The sequence below is a fragment of the Macaca nemestrina genome, chromosome 4 (assembly GCF_043159975.1).
Source record: "Macaca nemestrina isolate mMacNem1 chromosome 4, mMacNem.hap1, whole genome shotgun sequence".
Taxonomy (NCBI): Eukaryota; Metazoa; Chordata; class Mammalia; order Primates; family Cercopithecidae; genus Macaca; species Macaca nemestrina.
This window is the reverse complement of record NC_092128.1, coordinates 129,900,862-129,915,021: the sequence shown is the minus strand read 5'-3', so window position 1 is coordinate 129,915,021 and position 14,160 is coordinate 129,900,862. Positions and strand designations below refer to the sequence as shown.

Below are 14,160 nucleotides of genomic sequence, written 5' to 3'. Positions count from 1 at the left end.
TCCGCCTGCCGGGTTCAGGTGATTCTCCTGCCTCAGCCTCCTGAGTAACTGGGATGACAGCCATGTGCCACCATGCCCAGCTAATTTTGTATTTTTGGTAGAGACTGGGTTTCTCCACGTTGGTCAGGCTGGTCTTGAACTCCTGACCTCAGGTGATCTGCCTGCCTTGGCCTCCCAAAGTGCTGGGATTACAGGCATGAGCCATTTCGCCTGGCCAAAATCAATACTTTTATATTAAATTGACATATATGTATTTTTTTCTTTTTGATACCGGGTCTCACGCTGTCACCCAGGCTGGAGTGCAGTGGCACAACCTCTGCTCATCGCAGCCTCCACCTGCCAAGCTCAAGCAATTCTCCTGCCTCAGCCTCCCACGTTGCTGGGATTACAGGTAAGTCCCACCACGTAGCTAATTTTTGTGTTTTTTGTAGAGATGGGATTTCACCATATTTCCCAGACTGGTCTCAAACTCCTGAGCTCAAGGCAATCCACCCACCTTGGCCTTCCAAAGTACTGAGATTACAGGTGTGATCCACCTTGCTCATTCCAGTTTAAACTTTTGAGTTGTTTGTGTCTCCTGATTGGACTCCTACAAATACAGAATTGATGCTAGGAAGGGTACCAGGAGATAGACCCACACAGATAGGATTTGGGAATAGGTTTGGTTATCCAAGGAGCAGCGCTGAACTCCTTCCTAATGGGATATAGGATGCTGGTGATTTCCAGGAAGTGACCTCACAATGACTCAAGCTACCACTTACTATTGATTGTGGTGAAATGCCAGGTGAAGCGTATGCCCTGTGAGCTTAGGGGTGCTACAGTTGACCACTGCCACAGTAAAGATGACTCTGAAGAATGGCATGGGATGGATCCTTTCGAATGCACTTGAGCAGCGGTCTCCAACCAAAGGGCCATAGAACCGGAGGTGAGCAGCAGGCGAGTGAGGGGAAACTTCATCTGTATTTCTAGCCCCTCCTATCGCTTGTATGACCACCTGAGCTCCGTGTCCTGTCAGATGAGCAGCAGCATTCGATTCTCATAGAAGCACGAACCCTGTTGTGAAGCATGCATGCGAGGGATCTAGGTTGTGCACTCCTTATGAGAATCTAATGCCTGATGTTCTGTCACTGTCTCCCATCACCCTAGATGGACAGTGTCGTTGCAGGAAAACAAGCTTAGAGATCCCACTGAGTCTACATTATAGTGAGTTGTAGAATTATTTCATTATATATTACAATGTAGTAATAATAGAAATAAAGTGCACAGTATATGTAATGCATTTGAATCATCCTGAAATTATTCCCTCCACTCCCAGTCTGTGGAAAAATTGTCTTCCACACATTCACTCTGTTTTTTGGTAGAGACAGGGTCTTAATATATTGCTCAGGCTGATCTCAAATTCCTGGCCTCAAGTAATATACCTCTCGGCCTCCCAAAGTGCTGAGATTACAGGCGTAAGCCACCACCCTCAACCAAGACTTATTCCTTAAACCAAATAAAAATTAAGTGAGATGACTTGAGACCCGGTGGTCGAGGCTGCAGCGAGCCCTAATTGCACCACTGCACTCCAGCCTAGGTGACAGAAAATAAAAAATAAAATAAAAATAATGTCTCAAAAAATAAAATAAAATACAAATTACCCTTTTATGACATTCCCAGTAACTTTCCCTCCTAAATGTTCCCCACAAGTCTTTGAATTCTGTTTAATTTTCACACGCATACCATTTAAGACGTTTAAAACTTCCGTCTATCTGTGTCATCCCTTTATTTCAAAAGAATGTCTTTTTGTCACGTCCAGCTGGATCTACCATGAAAGACTTCTGAATCCAGGAAGAGAGACTGACTGGGCAACATGTTATTCAGGTACAAAAATACTTGCACTGTAACTCAAAAATGATCAAATAATAGTGCATGCATCAAGTGCAGTGGGAAGCTCTTCTGGACAGTGAGAGAAGCTTCCAATTAAGGTGACCCTTGAAGCCAAGTCCTGAAAGATGAGGAAGAGTTGTATGAGAGTGGGGAGGGAAGGGGGAGGTGGAGGGATGAAGAATGGGCTGGGATGGGATGAAGTGAGCTGCTCAGGCAGGAAGACCAGCACTGTACAGACCTGGACAATGAAGATGTCACATTTTGTTCAGGAAATGATAAATTAAGTGTGGCAGGAATGCTTTGTAGAGACAGTAGTCTGCTTGTATGGAATTTTGCCTGAGAGACCTGACTACAGTTTCTAATTTTTTGATGTTATCATCCATCACAGTCCTTGTCAGATAGTTTGGAATAGGTATAATGATCACAATAACACCAAGCATAGTATTTCAGTAATTCTCACAGAATCACAGGTAGGGGCCACAGTTATCCCCATTTTATGAATGAAGTGATCAAGACGTAGGAATAATGAGTGATTTGCTCAAGCTCACCTGGATATTAAGACTGAGTCAAATGTTGGGTCTGGTCTGACTTTAATGCTTGCTTTGTTCATGAGCACCACATATTGCCTCTCCTATGCAGTTAAGCAGGTAGACAGGTGACAGAAAAGCCCGTGTTTGTCTCTACTCACACACTTCCGACTGAGCGTATGTATGGAGTTTCTACACCAAATTCTCCAGTGCTCTGGATATTAACTGGCTATCCCATGATTTTATTCTGATACTACCTGGACTTAGCACAGACTCCACAAATTAGGGGCTCAGTCCCACGAGACTGTCCTCACTTCAGATGCCAGTGGCAAGTCCTAGGTTGTCACCTGTACTTTTGACCAAACTGTTACAAATCAGGGGTTCCCATAACTCTCTTCTTGGGTTTAATAATTTGCTAGAACAGTTTACAGAACTCAGAGAAACAGTTTATTTTCTTTTTTTCTGAGAGAGACGGTCTTATTTTGTTGCCCAGGCTGGTGTGCTATATTTCTTTTCTTTTTTTTTTGAGACAGAATCTCCCTGTGTCATCCAGGCTGGGGTGCGATGATGTATCATAGCTTATTATAGCTTTGACCTCCTGAGATCAAGCGATTCTCCCACCTCAGCCTCCGAAGTAGCTGGGACTACACATGCATGTCACCCATGCCTAGCTCATTTTTGTAGTCGGTGTTTCACCATGTTGGCCAGATGGGGTCTTGTTGTGTTGCCCAGGCTGGCCACAAATTCCTGGGCTCAAGTGATCCTCCCACCTCATCCTTGTAGAGATGGGATTTAGTTTATGTCACCCAGGCTGATGTCAAACTCCTGGACTAAATCGATTGTCTCACCTCAGCTTATCAAGTAGCTGGGACTACAGGCACACACCACCATGTCGGGCTAATATTTATTTTTATTTTTTTCTAGAGGTGGGTCTCACTATATTGTTCATGCTAGTTTCAAACTTCGGGCCTCAAGTGTTCCTCCTGCCTTGACCTCCCAAAGTGTTGGGATTATGGGTGGTAGCCACCATGCCCAGCAATCGCAGGGTCTTTATGAAAGAAAGAGGGTAGGAGATTCAGAAGTGGAGCAGGAGATGTGGTGATGGAAGCAGAGGTAAGAGAGGGAGATTTGAAGATGCTTCACTTCTGGATTTGACGATGGAGTTGGGGCCATGATCCAAGGAATGGGAGTGGCTTCTAGAAGGTGAAAAAGCCAAGGGAGCACTTCAGAGTCTCCAGAAGGAATGCAGCCCTGCTGACACCTTGACTTTAGCCTTAATAGACCTAGTTTATGTTTCTGGCCCCCAGAACTATAAGATGGTACATTTGTGGTGTTTTAAGCCACTGAATGTAGAAAACTGCAAACTATATTGCAGCAGCAAGAAGAAATGAACATGAAGCCAGGCATGATGGCTCATGCCAGTAATCCCAGCACTTTAGGAATTTAGGCAGGAGGATTACTTGAGGCCAGGAGTTCAAGACCAGCCTGGGCAACATAGTAAGACCCTGTCTCTACAAAAAATGAAAAAATTGGCCAGGCATGGTGGCTCACGCCTGTAATTCCAGCACTTTGGGAGACCGAAGTGGGCAGATCACCTGAGGTCAGGAGTTCGAGAGCAGCCTGGCCACATTGCGAAACCCTGTCTCTACTAAAAATACACAAATTAGCTGGGCATGGTGGCACGCACCTGTAATCCCAGCTACTTGGGAGGCTGAGGCAGGAGAATCACGTGAATCTGGGAGGTGGAGGTGGCAGTGAGCTGGGATTCCACCATTGCACTCCAGCCTGGGCAAGAAGAGTGAAACTCTGTCTCAAAATAAAATAAAATAAAATAAAATAAAATAAAATACTAAAAAAATTAGCCAGGCATGATGGCATGAACCTGTAGTCTCAGCTACTCGGGAGGCTGAGGTGGGAGGATTGCTTGAGCCTGGAAATTTGAGGTTGCAGTGAGCTGTGATTGTGTCAGTGCACTCCAACCTTGGTGACAGTGAGATCTTGAAAAAAAGAAGGCAGAAAGTAAAGAAGAAATGAGCATGGTGGGCATGGGGACAGATGGCAATGTTAAATATTACGGTCAGGGGTGGCCTTCTAAATGAAAATTGAGCAAAGACTTGGAGGGGAAGGAGCTGGCCAAGGTGCTGAGGGAAGAGGATTGTAGGCAGAAACAACAGAATAAAGTGTCCGAGGTGTGTCTGAGGCTCTGGAAGGAGGCCAGTGGAGCAGAAGGAGAGAGGGAGAGAATTAGGGGACGGGGCCAGGGAGTTGCTGGGTGGGGATCAGTACAGATCACGTAAGCCCTGGGAGGTTATTGCTGGGGCTTTGGCTTTGACTCTGACTCAGATGGGAACTGCAGGAGGGTTCTAAGCAGAGAGGCGACATGATCTGTCTCCCAGTTTAAAAGCATTCTCTGGCTGCTGAGTTGAGAAAGACTGTGGGAAGATTTGGGTAGAAGCATGGGGGCCAAGTTATGGCAACATCCAGGTGGGAGATGATTTTGGTCCTGACCAGGGTCATGGTGGTGTAGAGAGATGGTCAGAGGGGAGAAGTAGGGGAGGAGGCCAGGGAGTTGCTGGGTGGGGATCTTTAGTGTGTGTTGAAGACAGTCAACAGGATTTCCTGACAGACTGGATGTGAGAGAAGGCAGAGGTCAAGGTTGAGTTTGATTCTTACTGAATTATTAAGTAATTGAAAAAAACACTACTGCCTTTCCCAATCCTAGCAAGTACGGGATACTAGATTAAAGAAATCTCTTCAAGTTCATTGCAGTGGCTCATGTCTGTAGTCCCAGCTGTTTGGGAAGCAGAGATGGGAGTATCTTTTAAGGGCAGGAGTTCAAGACCAGCCTGGGCAACACAGCAAGATCTGCTCTTTACAAAAATATTTTTCAAAATTAAATAAATGTAGCTAGGCATGGTGATGTGTACTTGTAGTTTCAGCTACTCAGGAGGCTGAGGTGGGCAGATCTCTTGAGGTCAGGAGTTTGAGGCCAGCTTGGGCAACATAACAAGACCCTCACTCTACAACAAAATTAAAAAAATAGCCAGGCATGGTGGCACTCAACTGTAGTACCAGCTGCTGGGGAGCTGAGGCAGGGAGATGGCTTGAAGCCAGGAGGTTGAGGCTGCAGTGAGCTGTAAGTGCACAGCTGCACTCTAGTCTGGGTGACAGAGCAGAACCTGTATCACAGTACAAATAAAAAAATGAAATCTCAAGTCAGAGCCTTTCAGCTCTACAACCCTTGCAAACCCTGAGCCATGCAGTAGGGTTTGCATCGCTGGGAATGAGGAGACCCGTGCCCAGTGTTGTTGCCTGACTAATCAGTGTTTTAAGCATTTATTAATCAGGGTGGGCGCGGTGGCTCACGCCTGTAATCCCAGCACTTCAGGAGACCCTGGTGGGTGCATCACCTGAGGTCAGGAGTTCAAGACCAGCCTTGCCAACATGGCTAAACCCTGTCTCTACTGACAAAATACAATAATTAGCCAGGCATGGTAGTGGGTGCCTGTAATCCCAGCTACTTGGGAGGCTGAGGTAGGAGAATCGCTTGAGCCTGGGAGGCGGAGGTTGCAGTGAGCTGAGATTACGCCACTTCACTCCAGCCTGGGCGAAAGAGCGAGTATTATATCAACATGTAATGGTTTTATTATTAATATGTAATGAATGTTAAATATTTTAAGAATCTTGTATTGTATCAACATGTAATGGCTTTATATGTGAATATTTTTAAAATTCTGTCTTATTTTCTAGTTTTAATATACTTATTTATATAAAGAAATAGTCTTAGAGGTCTTTAATAAAGTTAAAAAATGTAAAGACATCCTAGACCCCAAAAGATTGGGAACTTCTAGTTTAGAAATATTCAGAATAAGCCATGTACAACTTGCTACTTGAACTATTTTTTTTCTTTGTTTTTTATTTTAGGAGATGAGGTCTCACCCTGTCGCCCAGGCTGGAGTACAGTAGTACTATCACAACTCACTGCAGTCTTGAGCTCCTGGGCTAAGGATCCTCCTGCCTGAGCCTCCTGAGTAGCTGGGACTATAGGTATACATGACGACACTTGGCTAATTTTTAAATTGTTTTGTGGACATGGGGTCTCACTTTGTTGGCCTGGCTGGTGTCAAACTTCTGGCCTTAAGTAACCCTTTCACCCCCGCCTCCCATCCTAGAGGTATGAGCTGCCACAACGAGCACTTGTTCAATTTTCTAAACAAATAAAACATTTCTAAAGTAAGGCTGTAGGATGATGGCAGGAAGATAAAAATAGAAAAACAGAAGAATAAGTTCAGATGACTTACACATATTCTTTTGACAGCAAGAAGAACTTTTAGTATATATATTCCTTGCAAACGAACATAAGGCAAATAAACAGTGTTGTATAGGAACGTCAACACACACTACAATATTCCCACTTTGCTGACATGAGTTATGGAAATTTTGTGGTTTACTTGAGTATCGCTATCAGTATTTTGCTTCTCTGATCATTTTTATGAACTTCCTCATCTGTTAACTTCTCTCCAAGGTATGTCATATCGTGACATACTGCTGCTGCACAAACATGGCCAGTGTCTTCCTCTTAAACATGTTGAATGCTTTCTTAATTTCTTTTACCCTCTGTCTCTGTGTTTTGCATTTTTCTTACCTTTATTGTCAGAAACTCGAGAAAGTCAGTCATACTAATTTATCGCCATTTGCTTTATTAATTTATACTTTTCTTATACGGAATTTTGCCCAACAGGCCTCATTACAATTTCTAACCTGTTTTGTTTTATTTTGTTTTTTTCTGAGGCAGAGTCTCGTTCTGTTGTCCAGTCTGGAGTGTAGTAGTGCTATCACAGTTGACTGCAGCCTCAACCTCCCAGGCTCAAGCAATCCTCCCGTCTCAGCCTCCCACGTGGCTGAGACTATAGGTGCTTGCCACTATGCCCAACTAATATTTGGAATTTTCCTATACGTGGGTTCCAGAGGGATGACGGCGAAACGTGAGTAAGCATGGATTTTGGTATATGCAGAGATGGGGGGCTGGAACTAATTCTGTCTGTATACCGAGGGACGACTGTATATGTTTTTACAATTATGCTGTAGGACACATAGTATTACATAGCCTTGAAAATAATAATTTTTAACTGAGTGGAGTAATGATAATATTGATAAAAGTAGCAGCTGGCCAGGTGTGGTGGCTTAACACCAGTAATCACAACACTTTGGGAGGCTGAGGCAGGAGGATAGCTTGAGGCCAAGAGTTTGAGACAGGCCTTGGAAACAAAGGGAGTCACCATCCCTACAGAAAAATACATGAATTAACCTAGTGTGGTGGCATGTTCCTGTAGTCCCAGCTACTTGGGAGGCTGAGGTGGGAGGATCGCTTGAGCCCAGGGAGGCTGAGACTGCAGTGAGTCATGATCAGGCCTCTGCACTCCAGCCTGGGTGACAGAGTGAGATACTGTCTCAAAACAACAAAAAAGTAGCAGCTAACATCAACTGAGCTTTTACCAGTTGCCTGTTAATACCATGGTTTAATTTCTTATAACTGTTTCTTATTTCACTTAACCACTCTGTCTTCCGTTACTCCCAGATTTTCACTGTGTTTGTACAGATGACCTTTGTTTAGATTGAATTGTCTCCCCAAGGTATTTGCAGAAGTAAGATTACTGTGAGTCATGGTGAATGGACATTCTCATTACCCTTGATGTAAATTGACAAGGTTTTGGGTGCCTCCCAGCTATAATCTCAGCACTTTGGGAGGCTAAGACAGGAGGATTGCTTGATGCCAAGAGTTGGAGGAGGCAGTTTGGCAGTATGGTGAGACCCTGTCTCTATTATTTTAAAAAATTGTCAAGCTTTACCCTGGAAGGCTTATATACAATTTAAACACCCCTCATAGTATAAGAAAGTGCCCATTTCACTGCATCTTTGCCAGCACAGGGTATTAAAATTTAATGTCATTTTTTGTTTTTTTAAATTGGTAAAAGACCTCATATTACTTTACTTGTCACATTTCTACATCTTTCCTTAGCTTATTAGCTCTATTTCTTTTCTGTCTGTAAATGGTTGTTGTTGTTTTGTTCTTTGAGACAGGGTCTTGCTCTGTCACCCAGGCTTGACTGTAGTGGCATAATCATGACTCACTGCAGCCTTGATCTCCCAGGATCAAACTTCAGCTTCCTGAGTAGCTGAGACTACAAGTGTGCACCACCACTCCCAGCTAATTTTTTTCTTTTTTTGAATAGAGACAGGGTCTCACTGTGTTGTCCAGACCGGTCTCTAGCTCCTGGCCTTAAGCAGTCCTCCTGTGTTAGCTTCTCAAATTGCTGGAATTTTGGGTATGAGCCACCATGCCTGGCGTGGGCTAGTCCTGATTTCTCTAGAGTTCTCTTTACTTTGTGCTAGCCAGTCTCTCATTATGCTGTTCCCCCGTTACAATGAATAATTCTCTGGATTAAATTTTACCATTTTAAACTTTTGAGTGGTTTATGTCTCCTGATTGGACTCTGACTAATATGCTCGGAAGGGTCCCAGGAGAGAAACTCACACAGATGGGATTTGGGCATAGGTTTGATTTTCCAAGGGACAGTGCTGAGTTCCTTGCCAATGGGAAATGGGATGCTGGTGATTTCCGGTAAGTGACCTCACAGTGACTCAAGCTACCACTTACTGTTGATTGTGATGAAATGCCAACTGAGGCACATGCCTTGGGAGCTAAGTGGTTGCTGCAGTTGACCGCTATGAAGACTGGTGTGGGAAGGGTCCTTTTGGATGCACTTGAGCGGGGGTCCCCAACCCCTGAGCCATGGAGCTGTAAGGAGCCACACAACAGGAGGTGAGTGGTAGTGAGTGAGGGAAGCTTCATCTGTATTTACAGCCACTCCCCTTTGCTCACATTCCCGCCTGAGCTCCACCTTCTCTCAGGTCAGCAGCAGCATTAGATTCTCATAGGAGCACGCACCCTGTTGTGAACCGTGCATGTGAGGCATCTAGGTTTTGCTGTCCCTATGAGAATCTAATGCCTAATGATCTGTCACTTTCTCCCGTCACGCTCAGATGGGACCATCTAGTCGCAGGAAAACAAGCTTAACATGCCCACTGATTCTACATGATGGTGAGTTCTATAATTACTTTCCTATATATCACAATTTAATAATGGAAATAAAGTACCTAATAAATGTAACATACTTGAATCTTTTGGCCCAGGTCTTGCCTCCCGGCAGCCTCTGCAGCCTCTCCAGGCCCCAAACTTTCTCCAGTCGGCCTCTACAGACCAAGCTCATGACTCACAGTGGTCTATTTAGGCCCGTACCCTACCTCACAGCGGTCTCCGCGGATAAAGCTACTGCCTCACAACAGCCTCCACAGGCCCAGCTCCATCGTTACCACGGCCTCTTTAGAGCCAGCTCCTGCCTCCCAGTCTTCTCTCCAGGCCCAGAACTTTCTCAAGTCGACCTCACCAGACCTAGCTCCTGCCTCTCATTGCCCTCCCAAGGGCCAGCTTTTGCCTCACGGCCACCTTCCGAGACCCAGCTCCTGTTTTACAGTGGCCTCATGAGGCCCATCTTCTGACTCCCGGCAGCCTGTACAGGCCCAGCTCCTGCCTTACAATGGCCTCTTTAGTCCCAGCTCCTGCCTCTTTGCAGGAGGCCCAAATGTCCTCAACTCCAGGCCACAAAATCCAGGCCCAAAATGTCCACAAGTCGGCCTCTGAAGGCCCCGCTCCTGCCTTTCGTTGGCCTCTCCAGGCCCAGCTGCTGTCCCCAGGTGACCTCTACAGGCTGCGCTTTTACTTCTGGCTGTGCCTGGAGGCCCAACTCCTGCCTCAAAACAACCTCTTTTGGCTCAGCTCCTGCCCAGTTCCTGGTGGCCTTTGAAGGCCCAAAAGTGCCTCAAGTCAAGCTTTCCAGGCCCACTCTCTGCCTCCCAATGGCCTGGACAGGCCCAGCTCCTACATAACAATGGCCTCTCCAGGCCCAGCTTTTGCCTCACAGACATGTTCTCCAAACAAGCTCCTACCTGCCTCCCGGCCAGCTCGATGGGCCCAGATCCTGCCTCACAGTCACCTCGTTAGGCCCAGCTCATGCCTCACTGTGGCCTGTTCAGGCCCAGGTCCTGCCCCCCGACAGGCTGTCCATGCCCAAAACTTCCTCAAGTCAGCCTCTCCAGTCACAGCTCCTGCCCAACATTGGCCTCTTTAGGCAGGACTCATGCCTTGATGGCCTCTCCAGGCCTCTCCAGGCCCAGCTCCTGCATCCTGGCAGCTTCTCTAGACCAAGAACTTTCTCAGGTCTGCCATTCCAGGCCCAACTCCTGCCTCCCGTCAGCCTCCATAGGCTCAACCTCTGCCTCGCAGGAGACTTTCCTGGCCACCTAGGCCAAGCTCCTGCCTTTCAGCAGCCTCTACAGGCCCAGCTCCTGCCTCTCAATGACCTCTCTAGAGCAAGCTCATGCCTCACAGCGGCCATTCTGGCTCGACTTTTGCCTGTCGGCAGCATCTCCAGGCCAAGAACTTCCTCAAGTGGGCCTCTTCAGGCTCAGCTCTTCCTCCTGACTGCATCTCCAGGCCCGTCTCCTACGTCACAACAACCTCTTTCAGCTCAGCTCTTGCCCAGCTCCTGGCAGCCTTTATAGGCCCAAAGCTTTCTCACATCAGGTTCTCTAGCACAACCTGCCTCCCAGCAGCTTAAATAGGTCCAGCTCCTGCGTGACCATGGCCTCTCCAGGCTCAGCTCTTGCTTAACGGGGTCCGTCCTTGGCCAAGTTCCTGCCTGCCTCCCAGCAGGCTCGAAAGGCCCAGCTCCTGCCCCCGACAGTCTCTCCAGACCAAAATCTTCCTCAAGTCAGCCTCTCCAGGCTGGTCTCTTGCCTCACACTGGCCTCTCCAGGCCCAGCTCCTGCATCTTGGCAGCCTCTCCAGGCCCAGCTCTTGCCTCGTGGCAGCTGCCCCAGGCCAAGTTTCTGACTGCCTGCCAGCAGCCTCAACAGGCACAGCTCCTCCCTCACACTGGCCTGTTTAGGTCCAACTCCTGACTGTCAGGCCCTATCCAGGCCCAGTGCCTGCCTTCTGACTGACTCTTGAAGCCCAAAACTTCCTCAAATCAGCCTTTTTAGGCCCACCTTCTGTCTACTGTCGGACTCTACAGGCCAGCCTCTGCCTCACAGTGGACCCTGCAGACCCAGATCACGTCTTACTGTGGCATTCTCAGGTGAAGATCCTGCCCTTTGGCAGCTTCTACAGGGCCATCTCCTGCCTTGCAATGGCCTCTTTAGGCCAAGCTCATGCCCCATGGTGACTTTTCCAGGCACAGATTTTGCTTTTTGCAGCCTGTCCAGGCCCAGAATATCCTGAACTTGGCATCTCTGGGACGAGCTCATTCTCCCGGCTGCACCTACAGGCCCATTTGCTGCCTCAAAACAACTTCCTTTGGCCCAACTCCTGCCGAGCTGCTGGCAGCCTCTGTAGGCCACAGACTTCTTAATGTAAAGCTTTCCAGGCCCACCTTCGGCCTCCCGGCAGCCTCAGCAATCAAACTATTCCCTCATGGCAGCTACAAAAAGCCAAGTTTCTCCCTGCCTCACGGAATCCTCCAAAAACAGCATTTGCCTCACGGCAGCCGCCTCAGGCCACAAATCTGCCTGTCTCCCAGCAGTCTTGACAAGTCCAGCTGATGCCTCACAATGGCCCCTTTAGGCCCAGCTCATGCCAAAAGGTGGACTCTCCAGGCATAGCTCTTGCCTCCTGGCAGCCTCTGCAGGCCCCAATTCTCTAAAAGTTGCCCTCTCCCAACCCAGCTCCTACCTCACGAGGTCAGCCTACAGAGGCCCAAACTCTACCACACAGTGGCCCTTCCAGGCCCACCTGATCATGGCCTCCTCAGGTGAAACTCCTGCCTCACAATGGCCTCTGTAGGCCAAGCTCACATCTCCCGGTGGCCTTTCCTAGCTTAACTTTTGCTTTTTGACGCATACTCCAGGCCCAAAACTTCCTCCATTCAGCCTGTCCAGGCCAAGGTCTTCCTCCCAAAGGCCTCTGCAGTCCCAAATCGTCCTGAAGTCAGCCTCTGCAGGCCCAGGTCCTGCCTCCCAGTGCTGTGTAGGTCAAGCTAATGCCTCACAGCAGACTTTCCAGGCCAAGTGTTTGCTTTTGTGCATCGTCTCCATGCCCTTAAATTACTCCAGTCGGTCTTTCCAGGCCCAGCTCTTCCTCCCAGCAGCCAAATTGTCCTCAATTTGCCCTCTCCAGGACCAACTCCTGTCTTCTGGTGGCTTCTGCAGGCTAAAATTGACCTCACGTCAGCCTCTCTAGGCCCGGCTCTTGCCTCTAAGTAGACTCTCCCAGGTGCACAACTGCCTGAAGTTAGCCTCTCCAGGCCCAACTCCTGCCTCCCAGTGGACTCTTCAGGACCAGCTCATTCTACATAATGGATTTTACAGGCCCAGTTTTTCCCTGTTGATGGCTTCCCAAGGCCCAGAACGTCCTCAAATCGGACTCTCCAGACCCATCTGCTGCCACACGGTGGTCTCTCCTGGCCCAGATCTTCTTCCCGGCTGTGTTTATACGCTCAATCCAACCAGACAACAACCTCTGTGGATGTCCCTTTTGCCACGCTCCTGACGGCCTATATAGGCCCAAAACTTCCTCAACGCAAGCTCACCAGGCCAAATTCCACCCACATGGGGGACTCTGCAGGCCCAAACCATCCTGAAGTTGGATCGTCCAGGTCTAGCTACTGCCTCCTGACGACCTTTGCAGGCCCAGACTCTGTCTCATGGCAAACTCGACAGGCCAAGGTCTTCCACCGGCTGCATATACAGGCCCAACTCCTGCCTCTGAAAACACAACTTTTGTCTCAGCTCCTGCATATATCCTGCCAGCGTCTTTAGGGCAGATACTGTTTCCAATCAAGCTCTTTCGGCCTCCGCAGTCCAGAGGTGCTCCTGACTTGCGGCAGTTTCGACAGGCACCACTCCTGCCTTCCAGTGGCCGCTTTAGGCCCTGCTCATTCCTCTCGGGGAATGGCCTTTCCAGGCCCACTCTTTGCCTTCTGGCGGCATCTCCAGGCCCGAAACGTCCTCAGGCCGGCCTCTCCAGGCCAAGTTGCGGCCTCCCGGCCTCCCGTCCAGGCCCAGCTCCTCCTGCTCCCGGCTGCGGTCGCAGGCCCAGCCCTGGCCTCACAACAACCTCTTTGGACTCGGCTCCGGACCAGCTCCCGCTCCGCGGCCTTTGTAGGCCCTAAACGTCCTGAAGCCGGGCCCCACGGTGGCCTCTCCGGGTCCGGCTCCTGCCTTCCGACGGCGTTTCCACGCCCCAGACTTCCTCCAGCCAGCCTCTCCAGGCCCAGCTCCTCCTCCCGGCGGCCTCTGCAGGCCCACGCTGGCCTCGATTCGGCCTCTCCAGGGCTCGCTCCTGCTCCCGGCGGCCCCTGCGGGCCCAACTCGTCGCCCAGTCAGCATCCGCCGGCCCAGATCCTGCCTCTCCGCGGCCTCTCCAGCTGCCAGGCTTCCTCAGGTCAGCCTCTCCAGGCCCAGCTCCTGCTGCCTGCCACTGGCCTCTTGAAGCCCGGACCCGCTCACGCCTCTGGGCGGTCTCCTCAGGCCCAGCACTTGATCTCCAGTGGGCCTCGCCAGGCCCAGCCTCCTGCCCCCCGAAGGCCTGCACAGGCCCAGCCTCTGCCTCCCAGCAGACTCTCCACGCCCAGCTCTCGCCTGACTGCGGCCTCCCCAGGCCAGAGCTCCTCCTGCCTTTTGGCTGCTCTGTTGGGTCCCGCTCCTG

At 49.2% G+C, this 14,160-nt stretch overlaps 1 long non-coding RNA gene across 2 annotated transcripts; it reads left to right on the top strand.

The window, feature by feature from the left end:
• Positions 1 to 117: 117 nt before the first annotated feature.
• Positions 118 to 13,818, top strand: LOC139362901 (uncharacterized). Of its 2 annotated transcripts, XR_011622481.1 has the most exons (6): positions 118 to 391; positions 709 to 925; positions 1,799 to 1,863; positions 6,321 to 6,443; positions 7,192 to 7,381; positions 9,591 to 13,818. It is a non-coding gene; the product is annotated as an uncharacterized lncRNA (long non-coding RNA). The 2 variants fall into 2 exon arrangements; XR_011622480.1 differs by lacking the exon at positions 9,591 to 13,818 and having other exon boundaries at positions 122 to 391; positions 7,192 to 7,617.
• Positions 13,819 to 14,160: the final 342 nt, after the last annotated feature.